Genomic DNA, 21576 nt, shown 5'->3' with positions numbered 1-21576 from the left:
CCGGAAACATTTTCCCATATTTTGACAGGTCTACTTCACCCCAGATGCCTAAGAGAACCATTTTGGGATCCCTGGGGATTGGTGTCGCCATGGAAGCAGAGATTGTACTAATACAGTCCTCCCAGAAGGCCTGTAACACCTGACAGTCCCATATCATGTGGTAGAAGGTGGCAGGTTCATTTTTGCATCGAACGCATGTCCCGTCTTCTAGTCCACCCCATCTGGCCATTACAGCACGTTAGTGGTATGAGCGATGGAGGATTCTCAACTGTATTAGCCTAAGCTTGGATTCCCTACCAATTTCTCTAGGAGACATTAATGCATCAACCCAATCTTCAGGTTCGAGGTGACCTACTTCCCTTTCCCCCTTTGCTTTGAGCCCGTCTAGCTGTGTAGCCCCGAAGGAGTTGAGGGCCTGGTAAAGAGTGGAGGTGACCTTAGAGGAGATGTGTTGCAGGAGGATATTGATCTTGATGGGGGAGCAGGGGGGTATGATTGTCGTATCAGGGAATTGGGTGCGGATAGCGTGGGCTAGTTGCGCGTGCCGAAATCGGTCAATGGGTGCCAAGTCGAATTGTTCTCGGATGGTCTCAAAGCCCAGGAGGCGACCCCCTTGTATCACCTGTGCTAGTGTGTGTATTCCTTTTGCATGCCAGTGGCCAAAGGAGCCCATTCTCACTATTTCCGGGAGGAGCGCATTGTGCCATATGGGTTGTGATAGCGTTGGCTGTCCTTTCCAGCCGATTAGTTTGTGTGCGTCTCGCCAGGCGTGACGTATATGGTGCGTCATTTTGGGCAGCGCCGGGAGTTGGGCATGGGTGGTGTACAGGATTTGTAGCGATGTCAACGGGGCCATGATCTCCAGTTCAATACGGATGTGTGGCAATGTGGGGTCTGCGTGCATCCATTCGTTTACCACTCCTATCTGTGTCGCAAGGTAATAGGTGCGTATGCAGGGTAAACCGATGCCCCCCTCCCATACTGATCTCTGGAGCATGTCAAGGGCGATCCGGGATTGTTTCCCGCCCCATAGCAGTGTGCGTAGGTACTTGTCAATGAATGCAAAGGTTTCTCGGGGGATGAGGAATGGGGCGTTCTGAAGGACATACAACAGCCTGGGGAGGGTCATCATTTTGAATAGCGCGGCTCTACCCATTAGCGATAGGGTAAGTGATTGCCAATGGGGGGTGTCTCTGGTGAACCGCTCAATTACTGGTTGTAGATTAATTCGGGAATACTCCTCGAGTGTCGGGTCAAGCCGTATACCCAGGTATTTAAATTCCTTAATAGAGATATGGTATGGGCAGGTCTCCGGGATCGCAGATTCGCCCCCCTGAATCGGGAAGAAGATGGTTTTGGCTTCATTAACCTTTAGGCCCGCAAAATTCTGATATTCCCTGAGAATGAGGGAGACAACCGGGCATGAGATGCACGGGTCACTGAGGTATATGAGAAGGTCATCCGCATAGAGCGAAAGGCGGTCCTCTCCCCCTTCCGGCCAAACGAAACCGGTCCAGTTGGTATCGGCTCTAAGCTCAATTGCTAGCGGTCTAATGGCCAGGAGGAAGAGGAGTGGGGATAGCGGGCACCCCTGCCTCGTGCCCCTACCCAAGGGGAATGATTTGGAAGACCTGCCATTCACCCTCACCGTGGCTTCCGGGGATGCATAAAGAAGTTTTACCCATGATATAAATGTCTGCCCCGGGTTCATCCTAGCCATGATTGCCCACAGAGCTTCCCACCCCACGGAGTCAAACGCCTTTTCAAAGTCCACCGCCAGGAGGGCGAGTGGGGCTGGTATTTCTTTCGCTCTGCTCAGCGCCAGTTGGACTATACGTAAGTTCATGCGAGTTGATTTATTGGGCATGAATCCACATTGGTCTGGGTGGACGAGGGTCTCAATCACCTGCAGTAGTCTATTGGCAAGTGTTCTAGCGAGGACCTTGGCCTCGCCGTTGATCAGGGATATCGGGCGGTAGGAGGCACATTCCTCCGGGGGTTTTCCAGGCTTGTGTATGACTACAATGCATGCCTTCCTGAGGTCTGGGGGGAGTGCTCCTAGCTCTCTGCTGCATAGGAACATGCGGTGCATGTGGGTAGATAGTGTGCCACCGAGGCATTTCCACGTTTCCGTTGGGAACCCGTTGGGGCCTGGAGTTTTCCCGGACTGGAGCTGTGCCAGCACCTCTTGCACCTCGGTGTCGGTGATGTCAGCATTCAGGAGATCTGATTGGTGCTGTGGGAGTATCGGAACCTCGATTCGGTCGAGGTAGCGTGAGGGTTCAACCGGTGGGTTCTCAGTGGGTGGGGTGTAGAGATTTTTGTAGTAGTCGGCGAATGCCTCGACAATGTCAGAGTCTTCTTTCAGCAGTGTTCCATCTGGAGATCTAATGGCCCGTACATGTCCCCTGCTTTGTTCGCGTCTCTCTAACCGGGCCAGAGTCTTGTTAGCTTTGTCGCCCCATTCATATATTTGGCTTCAAACTAATTGGTGGGCCGTTCGTGCATTATCTAGAGATAGGTTACTAAGGGCGTCTTGCGCCGTGAGCATCGCCTCTTTTGCTTCTTGGGTGCCGTGTATTAGGACTTGCTGTTCACACTCCAGGATTCGGGTTTCCGTTTCTCTGACCTTCTGGACTTGACGTTGTTGATAGGCGGAAACCGCTGAGATAGCTTCCCCCCGGAGGACCGTCTTGTACGCCTCCCAGATCGAGATCGGGCAGTCCACAGAGCCTTCATTGAGTTCGAAATATTCCGTTGTCTTTTTTTCAAGCTCCTCAGCGATTTCAGGGAGGCGGAGATGGTATGCGTTTAGGCGCCAGTTACGGTCTGGGTGGCGGCAGGAGTTTTTCATGGTTAGGAGGAGCGGAGAGTGGTCCGAAATTCCTCTTGCAAGGAATTCAGCGTCGAGAAGCCTGTGATTTATGTTGCGGGGGATAAAGGCATAATCGATCCTGGAGAACAATTTTTGGACGCCCGAATAGAAGGAAAAGCCAGCCTTGTTATTATGAAGCGAACGCCATGTGTCCGTCAGTCCCAAGGCCTAGGTGAACGCGGCGAGCGGTGTGGAGGTGGGGCGGGTTCCAGGTCTCCTATAGGATCTATCGACTGTGATGTCCATTACTTCATTAAAGTCCCCCCAATCACCCAAGTATCGGCCTCTTCTTCCAGGAGCAAGCTCTGTAGTTCGGAGAGTAGTTCTTTCGCAAGCGTGGGGGGGCATAGATTGCTACGAGGCCCCATTTCTCACCCCAGATATCAGCTAGCAACAGTACATATCGGCCTCTGGGGTCGGTCTTGATCTTCCTTACCTGGAGGGGAACTCGTTTGTGAACGAGTATCATCGTGCCCCTGGCACCTTTCGTGAATCCGGCATGGTAGGTATGCGGATAATTGGACCTTTTGAAAAAGTTGGCATTTGTGCCTATCAAGTGCATTTCATTTAGGAGGGCAATGTCTGGCGAGTGTCGGTTTAGGTACTGGAGCACCAATCTTCGCTTTATGCTGGAGCCAAGGCCATTGGCGTTCCAGGACAGTATGGTTACCTTGTTGGAATTCAATCTATCTGCGTGAGTCTTCTTGTTGGGACATCTAGAAGGATCAGTGGCAATTGCGCTTTTTCTGGGGACATATGGCGGTTTCCTTCCAAGGGAGACATCCGAGGGTTGCCTCGCATTGAGGTGCCTGCTGAGTGGCTGATAATGGCGTCCATGGTCCTGGCCAAAGACAGTGTTTGTTTTCCTTGCCTACGTTTGTCGGCTTCAAGCCTTCTTGTCCCATGGTTCCTTAGGTCCCCCAAACGCCCCCCACCCTGTACTTCCCCCCAACTGGGAGCACCTGTCGCCCAAACATTAAACTTATAACTTGGTAAACTTCCTCGGGATAACCCTGACTGCGATAGCGCCCGCGTCGCATTAGGAGCGGCGGCCGCTAGGTGAGCGCTTCCATGTTAATACGTTGCAGCTTAGTCTCCCCCACTGCGTGGGTCTTACCCCTTTTCCATGGGGGTCCCCGTCATGTCGTTGTCTGCGTTGGCCAGAGATCGAGGGGGCAAGAGCCGCTCGGGTCGGGGGCCTCTGTGTGGGTGAGCCCGGTGGTGTGCGCCTTGTTCTGGAATCCGAGAGAACTTCCCATGCTTCTTTGGTAGTGTAAAATAGATGAGTGGTGCCCTCATGGTGGACTTTAAGCGATGCCGGGAAAAATAAAGCATATTTGATAGAAAGCGACTGAAGTTTCTTCTTGACCGAGTCAAAAGATTGGCGGGCCTTTTGGACTTCCTTGGTCTAGTCGGGGTAGAACCCGACCCTATAGCCGTTGTATGTGATCTGGCCGGAGGCCCTTGCCATTTGTAGGATCGCATCTCGATCACGGTAGTTCAGCAGGCGTGCGATTATCGTTCTAGGCGGGGCGCCCGGGGTAGGTGGGCCGGTGGGGACTCTGTGCGCCCTTTCTATGGAGAAGAATTTGGACAGTTTTTTGGGGGCGAAGACATGACTTAGCCAATCCTCCAGAAACAGTTCAGCGCTGGGGCCTTCTTCCTTCTCCGGTATTCCGAGGATCCTGAGGTTATTGCGCCGCGCTCTCCCTTGGCTGTCCTCAGCACGGTATTCCAGTTGGGCAATTTTTTTGGTGATCGCGGCAAGTTGTTGCTCCAAGCGGTGCACCGTGTCTTCTGTGTCCGACACTCTCTGTTCCGCCTCACCAACCCTGGCCGATAGATTGCGGAGGTCTTGGTGTATGAGGGACACCTCGGTGGATATGCCACCTATTTTAAGTTCCAGCGATGTCCTGGATTCCCCAATCGCTCTCATGAGGTCCGTCAAGGAAATTGGGGGGTCCTGAGGCTCGTCGCCGGCCCCTTCGTTTTCTGGGGGCTGAGGTCCGCGGCGTGGAGGGGCCTCCACGGTGTAGAGGTCCATTTTGCTTTGCAGTGTTTGTCGCTTGGCCTTTTCCTTCCCCATGTCGCGGTTGATCGGCCCCGTGCAGTGTGGGCACAGCCGCTTCAAGTGTTCACCCAAGGGGTGGGTGTAGGGTTTGGAAAAGGGCTAGCGTATTCCAAGCGGGTGTGCTCAAACAGAGCAGGGGCCCATCGTGGGTCCGTATGCTGGCTGCGCCTTAATATAGTTCATTGGCAGCGTATCTCCGGCCACAGGGGGGAGCAGCCCCCGATTCTCCTTGTCCTGCTGCAGCTCGACCCCGGTGCCGGTGTCCTGCCGATTAGGGGGAGGGGGGAAAAGACTGGCAGCGTAGGCCCGAGCCGCAGGCAGTCAGCCGCGGAGCCTCACCCGCTCACCTCGCCGACGGGCCAGGAGAAGCGCCTTGAGGATTCGCCCACTGCCAGTGTCGGGTCGACAGAGGAGATCGCCGTGGGTCTCCAGCGGTATCTACAGGGCGCCGGTTCTTGGAGTCGGGTTGTCTCTGTGTGCCTTCTCAAGGAGGGTTCCCCGCGCACGCCGTGTCATGGAGGGGGCGAGCGCCGCGTCAGGGCCTCAACTGCCGCGCCTCGTCCGTCTGCCGACTTCGGGAATGATCTCGCGTCTCCTACTCCAATTTTCTTCGGGGTTGCGGGCACTGGTTCTCTACTGCATCCGCTCCCCCCGGGGCACAGCCGGGGTGGGAATAATACACTTTAACGGGAGTTCTTGCAGGATAATTGTAGCGGCCGCCGGAAGCCGAGGCGATTAGGTCCGCATGCGTCGGGCGCGCATGTGCACTTCCAGCAGATTACTCTTAACAACAGTCATACAGCAACGTCATGACTTGGGCGTGCTGAGGAAACTGTTGTACTCAGTGCAAGGGTAAAACTGAAAGACCATATACTGAGGCAGGTATGACTTCAACGGACTATGTGAAGGCAACAGAAGTCTTCCCTTATCTGATCTGAAACGGAGACCAACCCAAGGCCCTCCCAGCCAGCAGGCCAGCAGGGTGGAGCTGATTGCAGACTCTGGCAGCTGTGTTCAATTAAGTCCAGCCCTGGCTTCAGTAGCCTGCAGCAGTAGCAGCAGTGGATTGTAATCAAGTGCTCTCCAGCTCTCTGCAGCAGAGCCTGCAGTAGCTTGGAACAGGTGAATACGATCAGGCTCTCTGCAGCTCTTAGTAGCTTGCTGCAAACAAATGTATTTAATATGCCTCCTCCAGCCCTCTGCCTTTTGGACAGCCTACATGTCCCAGTATGCATCTGCTGGTTTAATCCAAAATCTGGAATGGGACATGCAATTAGATTAGTCCAAAACTGTAGCGGTAAAACAAGGAAATACACGAATAGGCGCATGTAAAGGTGCTGGGAGGCAGGCGAGCAGAATCGTGACACTAAGCTCTAACAAGAAAATTATTGATAATCCCGTAGATCTTTCCTTTTTAGATGCCCCTATTTCATTATAGGACATTTAAAAAGAATTAAGGGTTTGGAGAGAGGCACTAAAAATTCTATTCAAGGATCAAAATGTAATATATTAAATCTATATTCAAGGAAAGTTTAAGGTGCAACTGTTAAATCTAACCCTGGCTAAAGGGATAGAATACACTGTATCTAAAGAAAGTTTTGTCGTCTGAAAGTCATCAGACGAATAACAGTGCACACAATAAAGGGGAACAAAGCAATATTCCCTCAATGAACTTTCAGCATCATATTAAAAAAACAATTGCCTAATTGCTCTCTATGTGTTCATGTAAGGTGGTGCATGTATTAAGGTGTACCTAACTACATCAGGAGCAGTGTGGGGTAGGTTCATGTGCCTTGCAAGGGTGCGAGGAAGCAAGTACGGATTGGTGTGTCAGGAGGGTGTTTTCCCTGGTGTATGCAGGTTAGGTTTTACCGTGTGCTTCCCCATTCCTATCCAAACTAGGTGCTCCCTCCTCCTTTTTCCGGTGTTCCTAATTTCCCTACCCTATCAACAACCTCTCCCTAATTCCTCTTCCCCCCATTGGCTGCCACGTGGTGTCCTGTGTATACACAATCAGGTACCTGTGCCAACCACAGTGGGAGGGGTCGATTCATTCGGCTTCTGTGGTTCGGGAGAGAGTGTCGAACTCTCTTCCCTAATAAGGTGTGATTGTGACACCAGCCATCCAATTACTACGAAGTTCGAAGGATTCTCTGAATAACACAAAATTGAAGTTATGGATTAAACAACTGAAATGTAAACTAACAAAGGGAGAGATTGCCCTAGACATGCTACTATATCGACCACAACACGCAAAAATAAAGATGCAAAGGAGTAATTGGATGAGAACTTGTCAAGCTAAATCGAGATATGCTATGAACATCCATTGCGACGCTGATCTAAGATCTATCAACGAACCACCAGCATACCTATTTCCAGATCCAAAAGTGCGAGATTGATTTTTAAGGATCAGACTGAATCTAATCCCAACAAGTGAAAGATTAATTGAAACCAGACAACTTGCACCTAAGGATGGCTATTGCCGGTTTTGTATGAATTCAGAGATGCCAGAAACATTGTATCACCTAATTATGATATGCACAACATTAGCTGAGAAGTGAGCTCTGTTCGGATCCCTGTTTGGAATTGCAACGTATCAGTTAGAGCCTGCTGCAAGATGGGCCCGAATGATAAGTGGGCTTGATAGAAAATCTATCTACACGCTCACGCAATTCATTGGTAACATACTGGACTAGGACAGTAAAACAAAAGGAATAAAAGTCTATCTATACAGAAAAATCATGATGAGGATGCAGAGCTGACTCTTTCACCTTTTCACCATTTTCGTTTCATTTATTTGATTATATATATATTTTTAATTTTATGACATGTAAGGTTATGAATGGATAAATGAAATGTTTATTGTAAACTATATCATTTGAAATAAAAAAAAAAATAGCACTGGCCTCGGCACACCCTCTGCACTGGAGACTCGCACTTCCCCACCCAACATGGCTGGCCGCATAGCATTTACCATACTTTGCACTTCATCTGTGGCTTACCATCGAGCGCGAACACCCCAGCACCTACCCCACTGCCCTCTTGCTTTGCTGCACTTGCACGTTCTGAATACCCAAAAGGCATAGCAGGTTTGGTTGCCCCTTTCCCTCACTGTAATTTTTGTTTATTTAATTGTATTGCAATTCCCATGTCCCTCCCTGTTGCTCTGTAGCCACTTTGAAACAGAATGTATTTACTGTATAAGCGCCTAATAAGCAAACAATAAACTAAACATATACCACTGACAAAACAAAGAGAATATCTAAAGAGGTATTTCAAACTTTCTTCTTCTTCATTACTCAATCTATATCACTTCAGATATTAACTTAATTATCATGTACCCTATTCTTTATTGTTAGGAGTATCAAGGTATTGTCATGGAATGTTAAAAGTCTTAATAATCTTATCAAATGACAAAAAGTACTTAGTCATCTAGGGAAAAACAATCCAAACGTTGTATGCATTCAAGAAACCCACTTAGAATCTATTGAAGAAAATAATACACTGATCCAATTATGGGTAAAGCATGCATTTTTTGCACAAGCAATAGAGAAGAATATAGGAGTTACTATACTAATTCATAAGAAAACTTATTTTCAATTGCTTGATCAACAACACAACCCTTCCGGACGATGGTCCATCATTGACGCCAATATCACCAAGATTATGGTTACTATTATTAATATTTATTGTCCCAATTCTCCAGATCCATCCTATTAGAACAATTTAAAACATGTTCTCTTTAAAAAGACTTATGATCGACTCATTATTTGTGTGGACTGTAATCAAATCTGCAATTTCACCCTGGACGCAAATCAGATTCCAAATTCATAAACTCCAAATCCCACAAAGAATTGATCAATTTTATAGAAGACATCACTCTTGTTGATACTTGGCGTTCTTGCCACACAGATGTTAAGGACTTTACCTTTTTCTCCCCCTCACAAATCCTTCTCCAGAATTGATCATATATTTGTTAACTCTCCACTTGCTTCCAGTATCCTCCACTCCGAAATTGGCCCTATTGTCATTTTCAGAACATGCCGCGGTCCTTACTGTCCTGGAATGGGAACCTCAACCTTCCCTGGCCTCCCAATAGAGATTCAATTCTTTTCTACTCAATGATCCGGATTTTACCCAAGAAATAAATGTTTTCTTTACTGAATTCTTTACTTTTAACAACCCTTTAGACACCACAATGCATAATAATTGGGACCCTTTTCAAAGCCACGTTATGTAGTTTTATTATACAATTTACCTCTTTCAAGAATAAACAAAATGAACAAAAATCACAAGAGCTTTTATGCTCCGTTAAATCACTAGAAACAGCTTATTTCAATAACCCTACAGAAGATTCTTTCAAATCCCTCCTTGCAAAAATGCATAGAATGTAATAATGACAATACTAATAAAGCATTTTCAACCGTCTTCAGATCTAAAGAAAAATTCTATGGTGGTTCCAATAAATCGAGTAAATTACTTGCTACGTATCTTAAAAGGAAGAAAGACTTTTTTTTAATAACTTCGCTCATTAACTAACATGGGGTTAGAGTTTACAATCCACAACAAATCAACAATGCTTTCTTTGAATTTTACCCTCACCTTTACTCAGCTGATCAAACCATTCTTAATGATAATATTACTAACTATCTAAGTCTCAGAAGTCTAGGTGGAGAGCACAGGGCAGAGGCTGTCTCTCCCTGTATGCAAGTAGATTTAAGGGAGATTCCGGAGACAATGCTAGCAAATAACAGATTAAAAGTACATACCAAGCTGTTAGTTGAAACAGGAATTCACAGGAACTGCAGGAGCAAGTTGTAAACAAAGAGACAGAGAAAAGGCAAAGACAAGCAAGTACACTGGGCAACACGGATTGATCAGAAATAAGGGTGTACTGGAATAAGATAAGGGATCTCCAGGGATTAAGGAAAGTCCTTGGGATAGGTACCAGCAGATTACTCTTTTTTTTTTTTTATAACTCTGTTTATTGAGTTTGAACAACACAACATAGAAAAACAAACATGGATCATCGGCATACAAAGGATGAAGGCAGCATAGCATGAAGGCAGCATAGCATTAATAACAGTTAGAAGAAGCCCACAAGGCCGAGGACCGGGCGTCAATAACAAAACAAGGCAGGTAACCAATGCTAACAGATATTAATCTATCTCCACCAGCGGATCTCAGTGAGCATCTAGCCATTTACCCCATATTTTTTCAAATTTACGGGGGCAGCCCCGTGCGTTATAAATCCGGTGCTCTGAAGCTGCGCACCTGTCCAGCTCGTTACTCCAACGGTTCAGGCACAGTGGGTCGGGAGATCCCCAATTAGCTGCAATAAGTCTTTTGCCTGCCCCCAATGCGATTGCCGGAAACATTTTCCCATATTTTGACAGGTCTACTTCACCCCAGATGCCTAAGAGAACCATTTTGGGATCCCTGGGGATTGGTGTCGCTATGGAAGCAGAGATTGTACTAATACAGTCCTCCCAGAAGGCCTGTAACACCTGACAGTCCCATATCATGTGGTAGAAGGTGGCAGGTTCATTTTTGCATCGAACGCATGTCCCGTCTTCTAGTCCACCCCATCTGGCCATTACAGCACGTTAGTGGTATGAGCGATGGAGGATTCTCAACTGTATTAGCCTAAGCTTGGATTCCCTACCAATTTCTCTAGGAGACATTAATGCATCAACCCAATCTTCAGGTTCGAGGTGACCTACTTCCCTTTCCCCCTTTGCTTTGAGCCCGTCTAGCTGTGTAGCCCCGAAGGAGTTGAGGGCCTGGTAAAGAGTGGAGGTGACCTTAGAGGAGATGTGTTGCAGGAGGATATTGATCTTGATGGGGGAGCAGGGGGGTATGATTGTCGTATCAGGGAATTGGGTGCGGATAGCGTGGGCTAGTTGCGCGTGCCGAAATCGGTCAATGGGTGCCAAGTCGAATTGTTCTCGGATGGTCTCAAAGCCCAGGAGGCGACCCCCTTGTATCACCTGTGCTAGTGTGTGTATTCCTTTTGCATGCCAGTGGCCAAAGGAGCCCATTCTCACTATTTCCGGGAGGAGCGCATTGTGCCATATGGGTTGTGATAGCGTTGGCTGTCCTTTCCAGCCGATTAGTTTGTGTGCGTCTCGCCAGGCGTGACGTATATGGTGCGTCATTTTGGGCAGCGCCGGGAGTTGGGCATGGGTGGTGTACAGGATTTGTAGCGATGTCAACGGGGCCATGATCTCCAGTTCAATACGGATGTGTGGCAATGTGGGGTCTGCGTGCATCCATTCGTTTACCACTCCTATCTGTGTCGCAAGGTAATAGGTGCGTATGCAGGGTAAACCGATGCCCCCCTCCCATACTGATCTCTGGAGCATGTCAAGGGCGATCCGGGATTGTTTCCCGCCCCATAGCAGTGTGCGTAGGTACTTGTCAATGAATGCAAAGGTTTCTCGGGGGATGAGGAATGGGGCGTTCTGAAGGACATACAACAGCCTGGGGAGGGTCATCATTTTGAATAGCGCGGCTCTACCCATTAGCGATAGGGTAAGTGATTGCCAATGGGGGGTGTCTCTGGTGAACCGCACAATTACTGGTTGTAGATTAATTCGGGAATACTCCTCGAGTGTCGGGTCAAGCCGTATACCCAGGTATTTAAATTCCTTAATAGAGATATGGTATGGGCAGGTCTCCGGGATCGCAGATTCGCCCCCCTGAATCGGGAAGAAGATGGTTTTGGCTTCATTAACCTTTAGGCCCGCAAAATTCTGATATTCCCTGAGAATGAGGGAGACAACCGGGCATGAGATGCACGGGTCACTGAGGTATATGAGAAGGTCATCCGCATAGAGCGAAAGGCGGTCCTCTCCCCCTTCCGGCCAAACGAAACCGGTCCAGTTGGTATCGGCTCTAAGCTCAATTGCTAGCGGTCTAATGGCCAGGAGGAAGAGGAGTGGGGATAGCGGGCACCCCTGCCTCGTGCCCCTACCCAAGGGGAATGATTTGGAAGACCTGCCATTCACCCTCACCGTGGCTTCCGGGGATGCATAAAGAAGTTTTACCCATGATATAAATGTCTGCCCCGGGTTCATCCTAGCCATGATTGCCCACAGAGCTTCCCACCCCACGGAGTCAAACGCCTTTTCAAAGTCCACCGCCAGGAGGGCGAGTGGGGCTGGTATTTCTTTCGCTCTGCTCAGCGCCAGTTGGACTATACGTAAGTTCATGCGAGTTGATTTATTGGGCATGAATCCACATTGGTCTGGGTGGACGAGGGTCTCAATCACCTGCAGTAGTCTATTGGCAAGTGTTCTAGCGAGGACCTTGGCCTCGCCGTTGATCAGGGATATCGGGCGGTAGGAGGCACATTCCTCCGGGGGTTTTCCAGGCTTGTGTATGACTACAATGCATGCCTTCCTGAGGTCTGGGGGGAGTGCTCCTAGCTCTCTGCTGCATAGGAACATGCGGTGCATGTGGGTAGATAGTGTGCCACCGAGGCATTTCCACGTTTCCGTTGGGAACCCGTTGGGGCCTGGAGTTTTCCCGGACTGGAGCTGTGCCAGCACCTCTTGCACCTCGGTGTCGGTGATGTCAGCATTCAGGAGATCTGATTGGTGCTGTGGGAGTATCGGAACCTCGATTCGGTCGAGGTAGCGTGAGGGTTCAACCGGTGGGTTCTCAGTGGGTGGGGTGTAGAGATTTTTGTAGTAGTCGGCGAATGCCTCGACAATGTCAGAGTCTTCTTTCAGCAGTGTTCCATCTGGAGATCTAATGGCCCGTACATGTCCCCTGCTTTGTTCGCGTCTCTCTAACCGGGCCAGAGTCTTGTTAGCTTTGTCGCCCCATTCATATATTTGGCTTCAAACTAATTGGTGGGCCGTTCGTGCATTATCTAGAGATAGGTTACTAAGGGCGTCTTGCGCCGTGAGCATCGCCTCTTTTGCTTCTTGGGTGCCGTGTATTAGGACTTGCTGTTCACACTCCAGGATTCGGGTTTCCGTTTCTCTGACCTTCTGGACTTGACGTTGTTGATAGGCGGAAACCGCTGAGATAGCTTCCCCCCGGAGGACCGTCTTGTACGCCTCCCAGATCGAGATCGGGCAGTCCACAGAGCCTTCATTGAGTTCGAAATATTCCGTTGTCTTTTTTTCAAGCTCCTCAGCGATTTCAGGGAGGCGGAGATGGTATGCGTTTAGGCGCCAGTTACGGTCTGGGTGGCGGCAGGAGTTTTTCATGGTTAGGAGGAGCGGAGAGTGGTCCGAAATTCCTCTTGCAAGGAATTCAGCGTCGAGAAGCCTGTGATTTATGTTGCGGGGATAAAGGCATAATCGATCCTGGAGAACAATTTTTGGACGCCCGAATAGAAGGAAAAGCCAGCCTTGTTATTATGAAGCGAACGCCATGTGTCCGTCAGTCCCAAGGCCTAGGTGAACGCGGCGAGCGGTGTGGAGGTGGGGCGGGTTCCAGGTCTCCTATAGGATCTATCGACTGTGATGTCCATTACTTCATTAAAGTCCCCCCAATCACCCAAGTATCGGCCTCTTCTTCCAGGAGCAAGCTCTGTAGTTCGGAGAGTAGTTCTTTCGCAAGCGTGGGGGGGCATAGATTGCTACGAGGCCCCATTTCTCACCCCAGATATCAGCTAGCAACAGTACATATCGGCCTCTGGGGTCGGTCTTGATCTTCCTTACCTGGAGGGGAACTCGTTTGTGAACGAGTATCATCGTGCCCCTGGCACCTTTCGTGAATCCGGCATGGTAGGTATGCGGATAATTGGACCTTTTGAAAAAGTTGGCATTTGTGCCTATCAAGTGCATTTCATTTAGGAGGGCAATGTCTGGCGAGTGTCGGTTTAGGTACTGGAGCACCAATCTTCGCTTTATGCTGGAGCCAAGGCCATTGGCGTTCCAGGACAGTATGGTTACCTTGTTGGAATTCAATCTATCTGCGTGAGTCTTCTTGTTGGGACATCTAGAAGGATCAGTGGCAATTGCGCTTTTTCTGGGGACATATGGCGGTTTCCTTCCAAGGGAGACATCCGAGGGTTGCCTCGCATTGAGGTGCCTGCTGAGTGGCTGATAATGGCGTCCATGGTCCTGGCCAAAGACAGTGTTTGTTTTCCTTGCCTACGTTTGTCGGCTTCAAGCCTTCTTGTCCCATGGTTCCTTAGGTCCCCCAAACGCCCCCCACCCTGTACTTCCCCCCAACTGGGAGCACCTGTCGCCCAAACATTAAACTTATAACTTGGTAAACTTCCTCGGGATAACCCTGACTGCGATAGCGCCCGCGTCGCATTAGGAGCGGCGGCCGCTAGGTGAGCGCTTCCATGTTAATACGTTGCAGCTTAGTCTCCCCCACTGCGTGGGTCTTACCCCTTTTCCATGGGGGTCCCCGTCATGTCGTTGTCTGCGTTGGCCAGAGATCGAGGGGGCGAGAGCCGCTCGGGTCGGGGGCCTCTGTGTGGGTGAGCCCGGTGGTGTGCGCCTTGTTCTGGAATCCGAGAGAACTTCCCATGCTTCTTTGGTAGTGTAAAATAGATGAGTGGTGCCCTCATGGTGGACTTTAAGCGATGCCGGGAAAAATAAAGCATATTTGATAGAAAGCGACTGAAGTTTCTTCTTGACCGAGTCAAAAGATTGGCGGGCCTTTTGGACTTCCTTGGTCTAGTCGGGGTAGAACCCGACCCTATAGCCGTTGTATGTGATCTGGCCGGAGGCCCTTGCCATTTGTAGGATCGCATCTCGATCACGGTAGTTCAGCAGGCGTGCGATTATCGTTCTAGGCGGGGCGCCCGGGGTAGGTGGGCCGGTGGGGACTCTGTGCGCCCTTTCTATGGAGAAGAATTTGGACAGTTTTTTGGGGGCGAAGACATGACTTAGCCAATCCTCCAGAAACAGTTCAGCGCTGGGGCCTTCTTCCTTCTCCGGTATTCCGAGGATCCTGAGGTTATTGCGCCGCGCTCTCCCTTGGCTGTCCTCAGCACGGTATTCCAGTTGGGCAATTTTTTTGGTGATCGCGGCAAGTTGTTGCTCCAAGCGGTGCACCGTGTCTTCTGTGTCCGACACTCTCTGTTCCGCCTCACCAACCCTGGCCGATAGATTGCGGAGGTCTTGGTGTATGAGGGACACCTCGGTGGATATGCCACCTATTTTAAGTTCCAGCGATGTCCTGGATTCCCCAATCGCTCTCATGAGGTCCGTCAAGGAAATTGGGGGGTCCTGAGGCTCGTCGCCGGCCCCTTCGTTTTCTGGGGGCTGAGGTCCGCGGCGTGGAGGGGCCTCCACGGTGTAGAGGTCCATTTTGCTTTGCAGTGTTTGTCGCTTGGCCTTTTCCTTCCCCATGTCGCGGTTGATCGGCCCCGTGCAGTGTGGGCACAGCCGCTTCAAGTGTTCACCCAAGGGGTGGGTGTAGGGTTTGGAAAAGGGCTAGCGTATTCCAAGCGGGTGTGCTCAAACAGAGCAGGGGCCCATCGTGGGTCCGTATGCTGGCTGCGCCTTAATATAGTTCATTGGCAGCGTATCTCCGGCCACAGGGGGGAGCAGCCCCCGATTCTCCTTGTCCTGCTGCAGCTCGACCCCGGTGCCGGTGTCCTGCCGATTAGGGGGAGGGGGGAAAAGACTGGCAGCGTAGGCCCGAGCCGCAGGCAGTCAGCCGCGGAGCCTCACCCGCTCACCTCGCCGACGGGCCAGGAGAAGCGCCTTGAGGATTCGCCCACTGCCAGTGTCGGGTCGACAGAGGAGATCGCCGTGGGTCTCCAGCGGTATCTACAGGGCGCCGGTTCTTGGAGTCGGGTTGTCTCTGTGTGCCTTCTCAAGGAGGGTTCCCCGCGCACGCCGTGTCATGGAGGGGGCGAGCGCCGCGTCAGGGCCTCAACTGCCGCGCCTCGTCCGTCTGCCGACTTCGGGAATGATCTCGCGTCTCCTACTCCAATTTTCTTCGGGGTTGCGGGCACTGGTTCTCTACTGCATCCGCTCCCCCCGGGGCACAGCCGGGGTGGGAATAATACACTTTAACGGGAGTTCTTGCAGGATAATTGTAGCGGCCGCCGGAAGCCGAGGCGATTAGGTCCGCATGCGTCGGGCGCGCATGTGCACTTCCAGCAGATTACTCTTAACAACAGTCATACAGCAACGTCATGACTTGGGCGTGCTGAGGAAACTGTTGTACTCAGTGCAAGGGTAAAACTGAAAGACCATATACTGAGGCAGGTATGACTTCAACGGACTATGTGAAGGCAACAGAAGTCTTCCCTTATCTGATCTGAAACGGAGACCAACCCAAGGCCCTCCCAGCCAGCAGGCCAGCAGGGTGGAGCTGATTGCAGACTCTGGCAGCTGTGTTCAATTAAGTCCAGCCCTGGCTTCAGTAGCCTGCAGCAGTAGCAGCAGTGGATTGTAATCAAGTGCTCTCCAGCTCTCTGCAGCAGAGCCTGCAGTAGCTTGGAACAGGTGAATACGATCAGGCTCTCTGCAGCTCTTAGTAGCTTGCTGCAAACAAATGTATTTAATATGCCTCCTCCAGCCCTCTGCCTTTTGGACAGCCTACATGTCCCAGTATGCATCTGCTGGTTTAATCCAAAATCTGGAATGGGACATGCAATTAGATTAGTCCAAAACTGTAGCGGTAAAACAAGGAAATACACGAATAGGCGCATGTAAAGGTGCTGGGAGGCAGGCGAGCAGAATCGTGACACTAAGCTCTAACAAGAAAATTATTGATAATCCCGTAGATCTTTCCTTTTTAGATGCCCCTATTTCATTATAGGACATTTAAAAAGAATTAAGGGTTTGGAGAGAGGCACTAAAAATTCTATTCAAGGATCAAAATGTAATATATTAAATCTATATTCAAGGAAAGTTTAAGGTGCAACTGTTAAATCTAACCCTGGCTAAAGGGATAGAATACACTGTATCTAAAGAAAGTTTTGTCGTCTGAAAGTCATCAGACGAATAACAGTGCACACAATAAAGGGGAACAAAGCAATATTCCCTCAATGAACTTTCAGCATCATATTAAAAAAACAATTTATAATTTCATCATAAAAAAATAGTCAATGCGAAATTTATAACAAATGGTTACTAGTGTACTCAATTTCATTAACAATCTCATAATTAATCAAAAATATATGTAATAGAATGTAGTAGTTCATATAAACACATACCTATTAGACATATGTTGCCTAATGTAACAACATGTGTTCACAAATGATTTAGTTTATTCATACAAGTTATGCTATAGTCACATAATGTATCTTGTAAATATGCAACGAATTCAGACTATTAAAGTCAGATATGTAAAGTAATTACAGAGAATGAATTTGAGTCCAACTTAAGCAAAATTCTTTCAAAGATGGTCCTTAACCAAATGTGGTTATGTTGAAAGTTGTGCTGACACTACGCATTTCGGGTATTACACTCTTCTTCAGGTGTGTGTGACTCAAATGGATATCTACAAGTAAAGAAACATTCTTCGTTATATCATGACATTTCTTTCAGGAGGCAACTAATTAACTCAAAAGTCATGATACTGACACATCTATGCTAGGCTACTATGTCGGAGGTTGCTACTTTTTTTGCAAAGTTTGGTAAGGATTGGTCTAGGGGGAGCAAAGTTATAAGCCACCCAAAAAGTGGTCTTCCTTCGGGTTTAGCAACTTAACCATAACTAATTTGATATCATCTGGTTAATATCTGAAACTATATACCAAGGTAAAAGCTTTACTTGTTTCACTTTCTGGTTTAATCAAATGCATTAATTCTTGTATTTGCTATTGTATTCATAAAAACTTTCAATAAAAATCAGTTAACAAAAAAAGTACACAAAGTTACATTATTAAGTGTTTGTGGATGACTAACTTGTCGCACCCATCTCTCATAATCTGTTTTAATAAGTTCATAGCATAAATTGTCTTAGAATTTTGTTTTTACATGGACATTTATCTTATGGGATTTCAATTATTTTTTCTCATGGCTATCCGATATATTGAAAACGTTTTCTTCAACCTACCTGTTTGTTTATCTGTCTTACATTTTCGGCTTAATGATATTTATTTACTTTTAATTCGATTACATTAATTTGTGGTCTTGTTTATATCAGACCTCACACAAACACTTTAAACATTAAACAAAAATATGTGTTTAAAAATCATTGAGAGTTAAATAGCCAAATTACAAACCCAATTATCAATGTTATCTTTTATGTTTAAAACCCTTTACAAACTGTAAACTAAAAATGTAATTATGTTGTAGTCATTCATCATCAAATTCTATGTCAAGACTCGGAGGCTCTGATTATGCTCTAATCTTCTCTTTACTTCTCGAGCAGCAAATACAAACAATTATGAAGAACCAATAACTAATAAAAACTACAATTCCCAAGAACTGCGGCGAATCTGTAGTTTGTTTTTCATAATTCCATAAAACCATGCGCCTTTCTCAGTCCAATCACATTATATTTCTCCTCATAAACAATGCGCACCCCCAAAGTCCTCCCTCTTTCTTTGCTGCTCGTGCAGCTGAGCTAAGTACCTTTTATTTTTTCAGACTATATATACTTAGTCTACGGGCGCAGGAAGAATACTGTTTTTAAATGCTTAGCGCATCTAGGGAGACACGGCAGAGCATATTCGCATCAGTGACAGGAGCGCGACGTGGCTTTAAGCTCTGGCGTTCTGCATACCTCGTTAGGAGGCACTCTTCCACAGAAGTTTGCAACGGCGCGACAGGACTCCTGGGGTTCCAGCAACAGTACGAACATCTGTGGGAGAGAGAGTAGGAGGTGAAATTTACAAGCGCATTCCCAACGTTATTTCAACATCAAAGCTCATATAATTATCAGATCCACACGGCGCGCTTTATTACGGTGAAATTAACTGTCATGCAGAGCTGAGAGAAGACAACAGGTGCCACCTGGTGGCCAAGAAGCAGCACCACAGACACAATCCAACCGCAGCTGCAAGCCAGTAAATTTACGGGCACAGTCCCAAGATAAACTGTTATCAGACCCCTCATATCAGCCAGAACCAGGAGGTACAGACCATTACGGAACGTTTAGATATTTTAATGAGTATTATAAAAATCTCATAAAGACGGGCACAGTCCCAAGCAAAACTGCAGAGCTAGAAAGAGACCCGCCAAGCTACAAAGAAATGTGCACATCAGATTCAGGAACCCAAGAAAACTGCACTAAATAATTACACGGCACAGCTGCATAATGAGTGGATACTCAGAAGATTCAGAGGGACCACACGTTAATGGTTTACGTATGAGTCAGGCAGAGGATGGATAGTGCCGGTAGACCCCTTAGAGAGGAAAGGGGCATAATGCAAGACCTGGCTGCTTTGTCTCGGAGTATCAAAGACATGAACAAAGCGCGCAGGCACAGAGTTGGAAGTAAGAGAAAGACCTGCAGGGCACGTAGGACCCAGACGCACCCAGACACCCCCGGGTTCACCTCACAGATACAAATCTGACAAGAGGAAGGCGAGGTCTCGAGATAAGTATGATTTTAGCTCAGATGAGTCATCTGATGAAGACTGCAGGAGCAGTAATAAATTTGAGGAGCATAGTGCGTCAGGAGATCAAACCTCCTCAGAAAGCGAAAGACGGGAGCCCAGAAAAAAAGAGGCAGGAGGGAGGATGAAGAGTCTCGAAGAGATGAATTCGACCCGGATGAGCTGGTGCACCCGAGGTCGAATGAATGGGAGCCCCCAGAGAACATAACAGAATACATAATAAAAAGGCTCAGGACACCCCTGAGCAAACAGGCCAGAAATAAACTGAGGGATAAATGTCCCAGGCCTAGAGTATTGGACGGGGTAGCAAACACGCCAGAGCTCAATGAAAGAATTCTAACGTTTCTGGGGAGGTATGGCAGAGATGTGAAGAAAGGAAAAGACAGGTCTTCGAGATCATGCCAAGACATGGTATTAGACATGCTGGGCCCTATCGCAAGGATATGGCAACTTGCTGAGGAGGCCAAGCTGAAGAAGGAAGCCATTGATCCAGAGATAATTGCTGGATGGGCACAGATAACTCTATGTTTCATGGGGAATGCTAATACAGCATTAGCGACGGAGAGAAGGAGATCCATCCTGATGAAGGTGGACTCGAGACTAGGAGAATTGGCCTCATTGGAGCAAGCGGCGGCAGCTAAAGGGAAACTATTTGGTGATTTGTTCATAAAAGACATGGCCAAATTCCCCAATACTTATGCATCCATGGATAAGGCTTAGGCATTGCTCAAAAAGATTTTCGGAAGAAAGGTTTTTGACAGGGCTGGAAGAGGAAAGGGCTGCTCGTCCAGCCGGTACCAATATAACAGGTCCTACAGTGACAGATCACACTGGAAAGAACAGGAGGAACGAAGGGCGAACCCTTTCTTTCCCTCCAGAGGAAAGAGGCTGGAGAGGCAGCGGCAGACAACAACACCAGAATGCCAAAGGTGAGAAAAGAAAAAGCGCTGGCGAGAGTAGTAGAAACAGACATACCTCCAGTAGGAGGGAGAGTGAGACTGCACATAGAAAAATGGGGGGGGGATATACTCAGATGTGTGGGTGATGCAGACGGTTCAAGGGTTTCAGTTAGATTTCTGGCAAGAACCGTTACAGGAAGCTAAACCCAAACAGATAAGGTTCAGCAAGCAGGACGGAGATCTGTTAGACAAAGAAATAGAGTTTCTGAAAATAAAACAGGCAATCAGTCCAGCCACAGAGGGACAGAAAGGTTTTATAAGCAACCTGTTTTAGTAAAAGGCAAGCACAAAGTAAGACCGGTGATAAACCTCAGGGGTCTAAATTATTTTCTCATATACAGACACTTCAAAATGGAAGGGATTCACCTGTTAAGGGACATCCTACAGAGAGGGGATTGGTTAGCGAGAATAGACCTCAGGGACGCCTATCTAACAATTCCGATTCAGCAGGACCAGAGGAGACTACTACAGTTCCTCTGGAAGGGAGAGAAATGGGAATTCACATGCCTACCGTTCGGCCTAGCATCAGCTTCCTGGTGCTTCACCAAACTATTGAAACCAGTGGTAAGTCACCTCAGAGAACAGGGAATCAGATTGATTATATACCTGGACGATATTTGCATGATGTGCCACAACAGAGAGATTCTGGGGGAGCAAATTCAGAAAACAACAGATTTACAACAGTTGGGATTTTTAATAAACTGGGAAAAATCAGAACTGGAACCAGCCCAGTCGATGGAATTTCTGGGGTTCATCATAGAATCCATTCAGGGCACACTCAGACTACCTTTGGAGAAGGTGAACTCCATCAAGAAAGAAATAAAGAGCTTGATGACAAGACGAATGATTTCTCTGAGGGAGATAGCGAGATTGGTAGAGCGTCTGTCATCATCGATGCAAGCAATTTTTCCAGGACCTCTACATTACAGAGCATTGCAGAGGTTGAAGATAGAGCATATCAGGAAAGGCCTAGCTTACGAATAGAAAGTGCTCATGTCTCAGGAAGCGAGAACGGAACTAGAATGGTGTAGTACCACATGGGCATGGAATGGCAAGGCGATATTTGGCTCCTCCCCAGACCTAGCAATAGAATCGGACGCCAGCCGGTGGGGCTAGGGAGCCAGGTGCGGCGATCAGTCGACCGGGGATAGATGGTTGAACAAGGAATTGA

This window comes from Ambystoma mexicanum, chromosome 5q (genome assembly GCF_040938575.1).
Source record: "Ambystoma mexicanum isolate Mex_15411 chromosome 5q, UKY_AmexF1_1, whole genome shotgun sequence".
NCBI lineage: Eukaryota > Metazoa > Chordata > Amphibia > Caudata > Ambystomatidae > Ambystoma > Ambystoma mexicanum.
This window is presented reverse-complemented; position numbering follows the sequence as displayed.